Consider the following 11042-nt stretch of genomic DNA (forward strand, 5'->3'; position numbering starts at 1 on the left):
TATGTATGTATGTATGTATGTATGTATGTATGTATGTATGTATGTTGTATGTATTTATTTATTTGTCATCAAGTATAAGGAAACAAGTAACAGCATAGACATAGACATGGACACATGAAAAAAAAATTGGCACAAATAAAAGGATATAAATAGGCAAAACATAGCCATAAAAACATAGAATGATTACATATAAATGGGGACAGTAGGACAGGGACGGAAGGCACGCTGGTGCGCTTATGCACGCCCCCTTAGGGACCTCTGAAGGAACATGAAAGGTCCACGGTAGACAGTTTAAGGTAAAAGGTATGGGGCAGGGGTGAAATCCAGCAGGTTCTGACAGGTTCTGGAGAACCGGGGTAGCGGAAATTTTGAGCAGTTTGGAGAACCGGTAGCGGAAATTTTGAGGCAGTTCAGAGAACTGGCAAATACCACCTCGGGCTGGCCCCAGATTGGGGTGGGAATGGAGAGTTTGCAATATCCTTCCTCCAGGAGTGGGGTGGGAATGGAGAGTTTGCAGTATCCTTCCCTTGGCACGCCCACCAAGCCACACCCACCAAGCCACATCACGCCCACCAAGTGACACCACGTCCACCAAGCCACGCCCACAGAACTGCAGTAAAAAAAATTGGATTTCACCACTGGTATGGGGGTTAGAGAGACTAACAGGATCAGGTAGAGTGTTCCAGACATTTACTACTCTGTTGCAGAAGTCATATTTCCTACAATCAAGATTAGAGCGAATTACATTGAGTTTGAATCTATTGATAGCCCTTGTGTTATTACGGTTGAAATTAAAGTACTCATTTACAGGTAGAACGTTTTGATAAATAGTCTTATGAACTAAGCATAGGTCATATTTGGCTCCTCTCCCCATTTTTTTTTTCACTTTGCCAGAGATATCCTCAACCACACACACACACACACACACAAATATGGCTCTTTAATCATCTTTCTTCAAATAGTTCTTGAAGGACACCTCTACCCTTTATTCTTCAAACTCTGGGTCTGTTTGGGGCACTTGGATCTGAATAAAAAGGAGAGGAAAAAACCACAGATTTTGCCAACTCGCGCATGACCTAATTGTCAATATCAAGATGATCAGGCTTTCTGAAAGTCGATGTCCTCTCTACAACTCTAACTGATGATGGATCTTGCAGTCTGAAATATCTGGAGGCACCAGGATGGGGAAGACGGTTCTAAATCATGACCAGCTTGCAGATTTCAATCTTGCTGGTGTATGTGAACAATTCAGTCGAGGGGCACAAAAATATGTCACATTTGTCATATGAAAAAATGCTACTTTTCTTTTACAGAGTTGCGAGCGCAGAATTTTTACCATGCTGTCCTTCTTGTTTCATTTGGCATTCATACAGGATATGGGAGATTAGAAGATAAAAGGAGAGAGAGAGGAGAGAGAGAGAGAGAGAGAGAGAGAGAGAGAGAGAGAGAGAGAGAGAAAGTGATAGATGATATAGATAGATAGATAGATAGATAGATAGATAGATAGATAGATAGATGATAGATAGATACATAGATAGATACATAGATAGATAGATAGATAGATAGATAGATAGATAGATAGATAAGTAGATAGATAGATGATAGAGATGATAGAGAGAGAAAGAGATACAGATAGAGAGATAGATGATAGGTAGGTAGGTAGGTAGGTAGGTAGGTAGAGAGAGAAAGAGAGAAAGAGAGAGATATAGATAAAGAGAGAGAGAGGGAAAGATAGATGATAGAGATGATAGAAAGAGATATATACAGATAGATGATAGGTAGGTATGTAGGTAGGTAGATAGATAGATAGAGAAAGAGAGAAAGAGAAAGAGAGAGATATAAGAGAGAGAGAGAAAGAGAGAGAGAGAGAGAAGGTAGATAGATGATAGAGATGATAGAGAGAGAGAGATACAGATAGAGAGAGAGGTGATAGGTAGGTAGGTAGGTAGGTAGGTAGGTAGGTAGATGGTTAGATAGAGAAAGAGATAGAGAGCGAGAGCGAGAGAGATAGATAGGGATAGAGAGATAGATACAGATAGAGAGAGATGATAGATAGATAGATAGATAGATAGATAGATAGATAGATAGACAGCAGAGAGAGAGAGAGAGAGATCACACATACATATATACAGTACATACATACATACTTACTTACTTACTTACTTACTTACTTACTTACTTACTTACTTACTTATTTACTTACTTACTGAGTACAAACTGCACCAAAAGCCATCCTGGTTAGGCAGTTTGTAAGAATGCTCTGATAGAATCAATGAGTCCTTGGTGCTCTCTGAGCTTGGTTGTTTTCTTGCAGACATTTCGTTAACCAAACTAGGTAACATCATCAGTGCTAGTAGGAGCTGGGGTTGGCTCTCAGTTTATGATGGCTTGCCCTGTCAGTGTCAGGGCGGGGGGGGGGGGGGGGAGGCAATCTTAGAGGTTCTTTGGTTAAGCTGCTTACTGTTGGCTCCTTTGGCAACTCCTTGATTGGGGTCTTGTTTACTTGATTGTTGGTCTGATGTAATCTTGGAGTTAATCTATGCTCTTCTGGGTGCTGAATGCTGGTAGGGAGACCAAAGACCAAAACACCTTCCCACCAGCAATCAGCACCCAGATGGGCATAGATTAACTCCAAGATTAACATCAGACCAACATCAAGTAAATAATAACCCAATCAAAGTATTGCCAAACAAGTCAACAAGTAGACAACCCAACCAAAGAATCTCCAAAACCACCCCAGCCAACACTGACAGGGCAAGACACTAGAATATAAACTGAGAGCAAAACCCACTCCCTACTATGGTAACACTAATGAAGTTACCTACTTTGGGTAATGAAACATCTGCAAGAAAATAACCAAGCTCAGTAAGCACCAAGGATCCATCCATCTCCTCCTCCTCCTCCTCCTCCTCCTCCTCCTCCTCCTCCTCCTCCTCCTCCTCCTCCTCCTCTCCCATTCCCTTCTAGCACTGATGATGGTTACCTAGCTTGAGTAATGAAACATCTGCAAGAAAACAACCAAGCTCAGGGAGGACCAAGGACCCACAGTCCTCCTCCTCCTCCCTCCTCCTCCTCCTCCTCCTCCTCCTCCTCCTCCTCCTCCTCCTCCTCCTCCTCCTCCTCCTCTTCTTCTTCTTCTTCTTCTTCTTCTTCTTCTTCTTCTTCTTCTTCTTCTTCTTCTTCTTCTTCTTCTTCTTCTTCTTCCTCCTCTTCCTCTTCCTCCTTCCCCCTCCTCCCTCCTCCTCCTCCTCCTCCTCCTCCTCCTCCTCCTCCTCCTCCTCCTCCTCCTCCTCCTCCTCTCCCACTCCCTTCTAGCACTGATGATGTTAGCTAGTTTGGGTAATGAAACATCTGGAAGAAAACAACCAAGTTCAGTGAGCACCAAGGACCCCACAATTCAAACCCTGAGCTACAAATATTGTCCTTTGTTGGTATCAATGAGTCCATCAAGGCATAATCAATTTGATCAGGGAGGTACAATTGGGGCAACGATGCTACACAACATGATAAACTCTGTATCTTAGCACATTATGTCAGCCCAGCGAGTATAGATGTCAAGAGTACAACTAGTTGTAATTTATTCATCAAATTGCAATTAAGCACCCTCCTGCTTAATTTTTAATGGAAACAGTTGCAAGATTCCATAAAATAGTCATCGCAGATACATCCTGGCAATAAATAAAGTCTACAGAGATTCAGCTTTCATGGGTCCAAAATCCCCACTTCTTCTGAAAAAAAAATATGTGTTCCAAAAAGAATGTATGTTTCTAAAATGTTTGTGCAAATAAAGAGCATTTCTGGTTGTTGTTGTTGTTGTTTGAAAAACCAAGGAAGAAAGTCTGTGCAGTGAGAAGTTGTACTTTTAACATTCTTGCATTGGGAAAAATACATGAAAAAATGGCACCTGGGAATTTTGTGTAAATTTTCTCAGGAATTGTTCATCGCAAAATATATATATATATATGTTGGGTGAAGTCAGCAAATAACAAAGTGCTATAAGCAAGGGAACAAAAATGAACATGGCTTTTGAAACAGACTTTATCAAACATTTTCAACTCCCAAAGGATAAGAACGCTGTTGTCCCTAACACACACAACCACTCCAAGTAGGTTTGTAAAAGACTCAGATGTCGTTGATGGTTTTGTCTCCTTCAACAAACATCATCTGATCACTTGTCATGGCCGTAGTTAGAGAGACATGAGAATTACAGCCCCCGAGGCCATTCCAGCTTGGTGACAGAACGTAGCTAAATTTTGCTGATCTCGGAAACAAAACAGATTTGAAACTGGAGTGGAAGCTCATCAGGATATCCCAGAACATAGAAGATAGAATCATAGGGACTGGAAGAGACCTCAGAGATCATCCCAGTCCAACCAGGGTGTGAAATCCAGCAGGTTCTGACAGGTTCTAGAGAAACCGGTAGTGGAAATTTTGAGTAATTTGGAGAACTGGTAGCGGAAATTTTGAGTAGTTTGGAGAACTGGTAGCGGAAATTTTGAGTAGTTTGGAGAACCTGGTAGCGGAAATTTTGAGTAGTTTGGAGAACCGGCAAATACCACCTCTGGCTGGCCCCAGAGTGGGGTGGGAATGGAGATTTTGCAATATTCCTTCCCCTGCCATGCCCACCAAGCCACACCATGCCCACCAAGCCACACCCACAGAACCGATAGTAAAAAAAATTGGATTTCACCGCCGAGTCCAACCCCCTGCTCAAGACATCAGACCTTATATCATCTTGGTCAAATGGTTGTTCACTCCCTTTTTGAAAACATCCAATGATGGAGCATCTACAACACCAAGAGGCAAACTATTTGATTTCTCCTTACTTCTGGGTTGGATCTCCCTCTCGTGAGTCTCTACTCGTTGTTTCTTGTTCTGCCTGAGGTACTCAGAGAAGAAGTCGATCCTTCTTCCTCGTGATAGCCCATCAAAATACTGGAAGACAGCCATCAGATCATCCCTATTCCTTCTCTTCAATAGGTTAGATATATCTAATTCCCTTAACTGTTCATCATATGATTTAGCTTCCAGTCCCTTTATCATCTTTGTTGCTCTTCTCCGCATACTTTCTAGAGGCTCAACATCTTTTTTGAACTTTGGTGACCAAAACTGGATGCAGTATTCCATATCTGGCTTCACTAGGGTGGTATAAAGGCAGTGGTGGGATTCAGCTGGTTCGGGAAAACCGGTAGTTAAATTGCTGTCTGGCCCTGCCCCTCCTTCCAGGAGTCCCCACAAGCCCCATTTATTTATTTTATTTTATTTTATTTTGAATTTGTATACCGCCCTTCTCCCTGAGGACTCGGGGCGGTGAACAGCCAAGTAAAAACATCAAATACAAATATTAAAATACAGTTAAATATATATATATAAATTTCGCCCCATTAATTAAAAACGATAAACAGAACAATTAAAAACACTTAAAAAAAAATTAGGCCAGCCCGGCTTGTTGGAAAAAGAAGGTTTTAAGGGCACGGCGGAAGGCTCCCAGTAAGTGCAGGGAGGCCTACTAGGCCCAAAATGGGGAGTGGGGTGTGTGTACGGTGTACCCCCCCCAGCCTGTTTTAGCTCCCAGGAGGCTTCAGGGAGGCCTCCTACGCCCAAAATGGGGCATGGAGGGTGCGGCAAACCCCCCCCCCATGGCTTGTTTTCGCTCTCAGGGGTTTTGGGGAGGCCTACTAGGCCCAAAATGGAGAATGGGGGGCGCAGTGCATCCCCCATGGCCCATTTTTGCTCCCAGGGGGGGTTCAGGAGGCCAAATGCTGCCTGTCACAGCTCCTGGCCAGGCCCACCCAGCCGGTCATTAGGGCAGAGAATCGGTTGTTAAATGATTTGAATCCCACCACTGTATAATAAAGGTGTATTATGGAAAACAACGTTCATCTTCTTGTTAAGAAAATTACTTGCTGTGTCCGTGAAGTGACCTCCCGATGTATCTTCTGCCCATTTGTACATTTCTGTTAGGCACTCCCTGTTAGGCAGCGTCCCTCTGTTTTTTGTTTTCTTTTGTTTTCCTTTGGGGACATTTCTGCAAAAGCAACATTTGCATTTTCCTATTTGTGGAACGGCGGGGTGGAGGAAAACCCACAAAGGTCTGGAGAACGTAGGGCTGGATCTGAGCCACGGCTTCTAGCTTTGCAGATCTGAAATCCACGCTTTAAAGGGCATAATGATGAGTTTCTGCAAAACTCCCTGAGATTCTCCCAGGACCTTTCTATCTAGGAGTAAATCCATTCTGGAACATAAAGCAATTGATTTTAAAACAGCAGCATGGGACCGGAAAACTTGATTAAAAACTCCCCGTGCCACTCAAGAGCGCACAGAAAACCCCTCGCAATCAATATGCGGTGGTTAACCCCACACTCTAGTTTTACAAGAAGGGCTATACAGAACATGGCCTGGATTGATAAAAACGGGTTTGCCGTTTCACAGTAGCGATTTGGCAGTTTTCTAAGATAGAAATTTGCCAAAAGTTTTTGATAGGCATGCGTGCCATCCAATGGTAGGATCCTTCTGGTTTAACAACCACTTCCGTGATTGCACACCCATGTGCTTCACATGCACCCGTGCCAGATGCACGCTACATGTGTGTGTGCAGTTCAATGAAAAATTTATTTATTTATTTATTGGTTCAATTTATATGCCACCCTTTCTCCGGAGACTCAGGGCGGCTTACAATGCGTTAAGCAATAGCCTTCATACTTTTTGTATATACCTGCTTCGTAGGGCTTTCGCCCCCCCCCCCCCAAGCAGTGTTCTTTTTTATACAAACTCAGCTTATTGCCCCCACAATCTGGGTCCTCATTTTACCTACCTCGGAAGGATGGAAGGCTGAGTCAACCTTGAGCCTGGTGAGATTTGAACTTGCAGTAATTGCAGGCAGCTGGTGTTACTTAACAGTACTTTAGTCTGCTGCGCCACCAAGGCTCACCTTCCGTGTTAGTGCTAGGGCAGTGATGGCGAACCTTTTCGGCACCGAGTGCCCAAACCAGAACGCACGTGCATATGAGTGCATGTGCGCACCAATAGTGGGTTTCAGTTTCGTTTGCTACCGGTTCGCTCGCAGGTGTGTGAGTGCTCGTACATGTGCAGAGATGTCCAGGCGGGTGGGCAGAGCCTCCCTCTGTGGCCGCTACCAGTTTGCCCGATCCGGGGCAAACTAGTAGCAACCCACCACTGGTGTGCACATCGGAGCACTGGAAATCTAAAGACCAGCTGACTGGCGTTGCATCCCTGTTTTTTGGCCTTTTTCAGGCCATTTTCAGGCCCAAAAACGGCCTGAAACTGGCCCGAAAAAGGGCCTGTTTTTTGGCTGGTTTTCAGGCTGTTTTCCAGCGTTCCAGCACCCATGAAGAGCAGCTAGCTGGTATGCATTTGCGCACCAGAAACCAGAAGAGCAGCTGGCAATGGTGCGCATGCCCCCAGAGAGGGCTCTGTGTGTCACCTCTGGCACCCGTCCCATAGGTTCGCCATCATGGTGCTAGGGAATTAAAACAGCTGATTAGCGCTCTGCCGTGCTAATCAGCTCCGAAGATAAAGGTAAGTAAAGGGGAGGGGGGGCAGGCCCAGCTGATTGTCGGAGCAAACCGGTTCGCTCCCAGCTGATCATGGAAGCTATCAATTCGCCCGAACCGGTCTGAGCCAGTAGAATCCCTCCCCTGGTGCCATCACAGACGAGGACGAACTGTTCAGCTTACCTGGACTGTGCGTGCAATTAAAGATATTCATATATATATATATATGTATTGATACCATTTCTCATTTTCTCCTCCCTGTGCCCATCGTAAAGTAGCATATACACGGGAGAATATATTTGCAACTTGTTTTATTTTATTTTATTTTATTTTTTGCAGCACAGATCGCTCTGATTTCTCTCAAGATTTCCACACACAGCTCGGCGATACCAGCCGTGAGAGCAACAGTACTGAAAAAGAAATGAGGCAAACAGGAAGAGGAATCCCCTTTGAGCAGCCTTAAATCCAAGATCGTCCCGAGATGGAAAGAGAAAATGGTAATAGAGTCAGGTGGCAAGCAAATTAGTTCGGTGCCTGAGACAAGAAACCTCACAGGTTATTTCCCTTCCCCCCTACCTGGCTGTCAAAATACAATAAAACAAATCTGGTTTTTGTAACCTCTAAAATCCAAGGACTTAGACAATTAAGTGTTGTATCTTTTTATTCTTGATGAATATATTTTATTTTTTCTTTATGTACACTGACAGCATATGCACCAAAGACAAATTCCTTGTGTGTCCAATCACACTTGGCCAATAAAGAATTCTATTCTATTCTATTCTATTCTATTCTATTCTATTCTATTCTATTCTATTCTATTCTATTCTATTCTATTCTATATTCTATTCCTTATTATACTCTACTCTACTCTACTCTACTCTATTTTCTATTCTATTCTATTCTATTCTATTCTATTCTATTCTATTCTATTCTATTCTATCCTATCCTATCCTATCCTATCCTATCCTATCCTATTCTATATTCTATATTCTATTCCTTATTATACTCTACTCTACTCTATTTTCTATTCTATTCTATTCTATTCTATTCTATTCTATTCTATTCTATTCTATTCTATTCTACTCTACTCTACTCTACTCTATTTTCTATTCTATTCTATTCTATTCTATTCTATTCTATTCTATTCTATTCTATTCTATTCTATTCTATTCTATTCTATCCTATCCTATCCTATTCTATATTCTATATTCTATTCTTTATTATACTCTACTCTACTCTACTCTATTTTCTATTCTATTCTATTCTATTCTATTCTATTCTATTCTATTCTATTCTATTCTATTCTACTCTACTCTACTCTACTCTACTCTACTCTACTCTACTCTACTCTACTCTACTCTATTCTATTTTCTATTCTATTCTACTCTACTCTACTCTACTCTACTCTACTCTACTCTACTCTACTCTACTCTGCAGGACCAGCCCTATCCAGGGGCCATGCCCCTTATCCAAACAGAAGATCAAAAATACAGGTAGACCTTGAGTTACAGCCATTCATTTAGTGCCCGTTTGCAGTTACAACAGCACGGAAAAAGTGACTTCTGACTGGTTTTCAGCAGCAGCCCTATGGATCAGCTTCCCCGTGTGACCATGCATCATGGTCACAGGATCAAAATGTATGTGCTTGACAACTAACGTGTACTTATGACAGTTGTAGTGTCCCAGTGTGATCACCCGGGGCAAGGCACGGAGGCAACACAGTCAGCTGATAGTTCAAAAACTCCCCTTTATTGCTCCAACTTTCCTCCAAACGCTCCCATGTTTATGGCAAGTTCCTGGAGCAAAGTGCTCACACACAGACCTCCAGCAGTGTCTGGCTGCGAGTAGTTTGGCCAAATGCTGTTAGCACAATGGCGCGGCAAGGGAACAAGTTAAGGAGTACCATAAAGCAAAGGAACAAGGCAATGAGTCCACGAAGCAAAGGAACAAGGCAATTATAAGGCAAGAAGTCCAGCAAACTCCAGACGTTGGTAACGGTACACAAAACTCCACAAATTCAAATTGTTCCCGACAAGTGCCCCTCCCCACAGCATCTCCTTAAATCTCAGTCCCCAGGTGTGCCTTGTGAAGAGGGGCGGGACGCTCTCCTCCTGAGTCGTCAGAGGTTGGCCTGTGCTGTTCCCACCTCCTCTCCACTCTCCGTGCACAGGGATCAGGAGAGGGCGGTCCTTGCTCATCACCTGAGCTCCGTCGCTCCTCATCTCCACCACCTGCCCTCTCTTCCCCCCTCTATCAGTCATCCTGCTCCCATTCTTCCCTGCTGGCAAGCTGTCCCAAGCCTGAGGGAACCCTGGGCTGCCTTGTCCTGCTCCTCCTCACGTTCCTCTGAAGCCAACAAGGCTGCTCCCTTGACCTCCGTCAGCCCCAGCTCTGTCCCGTTCTTTGCTGACTCATGGTCCAGAGGGGCCATGACACCCAGGGTCGCATTTATTTATTTATTTATTTATTTATTTATTTATTTATTTATTTATTTATTTATTTATTAAATTTCTATACCGCCCTACTCCCGAAGGACTCAGGGCGGTGAACAGCCAAGAAATAAAACACATACATAGAAAAAACTTAAAATCGAATAAAACGAATTAAATAAATTTGGCTGAATTTAAAATACCCTTAATTTAAAATACCCATATTTTAAAACACGCTAAAATTTAAAATTTGCACTTAAAAGAGAGAAGATTTAGGCCAGGCCAGCTTGATGAAATAAAAGACTCTTAAGCTCGCGGCAGAAGGTACGCAGATCCGGAATCCTCCGTATCTCTGGGGGGAGCTCGTTCCAGATCGTAGGTGCCCCCACAGAGAAGGCTCTCCCCCTAGGGGCTGACAGCCGACATTGTTTGGCTGACGGCACCGGGAGGAGCCCCTCTCTGTGGGAGCGTACTGGTCGGTGGGAGGCTATTGGTGGTAGCAGGCGGTCCCGTAAATAACCAGGTCCTAAGCCATGGAGCGCTTTAAAGGTGGTGACCAGAACCTTGAAGCGCACCTGGAAGACCACCGGGAGCCAGCACAGCTCACGCAGGAGAGGTGTTACATGGGAACTCCACGCCGCTCCCATAACCACCTGCGCGGCCGCACTCTGCGCCAGTTGGAGCCTCCGAGTGCACCTCAAGGGGAGCCCCATGTAGAGAGCGTTACAATAGTCCAGACAAGAAGTGATGAGGGCATGAGTGACTGTGCGTAGGGAGTCCCGATCTAGAAAGGGGTGCAACTGGCGAATCAGTAGAACCTGATGAAAAATCCTCCCGGTCACGGCCGTCAAGTGCTCTTCTAAAGACAGCCGTGAATCCAGGAGGATGCCCAAGTTACGAGCCCTTTCCGTGGGAGCCAATGATTCACCCCCAATAGCCAGCGATGGCACCAGCTGACTATATCGGGACGTCAGAAACCACAGCCACTCGGTCTTGGATGGGTTGAGCCTGAGCCCGTTTCTCCCCATCCAGATCCGTACGGCTTCCAGGCACTGGGACATCACTTCAAGGGCATCGTTAGGGTGGATCCCCATTTGTA

The sequence above is a fragment of the Pituophis catenifer genome, unplaced genomic scaffold (assembly GCF_029215685.1).
Source record: "Pituophis catenifer annectens isolate HBS135680 unplaced genomic scaffold, rPitCat1.0.hap2 SCAF_11, whole genome shotgun sequence".
In the NCBI taxonomy this organism is placed as follows: Eukaryota; Metazoa; Chordata; class Lepidosauria; order Squamata; family Colubridae; genus Pituophis; species Pituophis catenifer.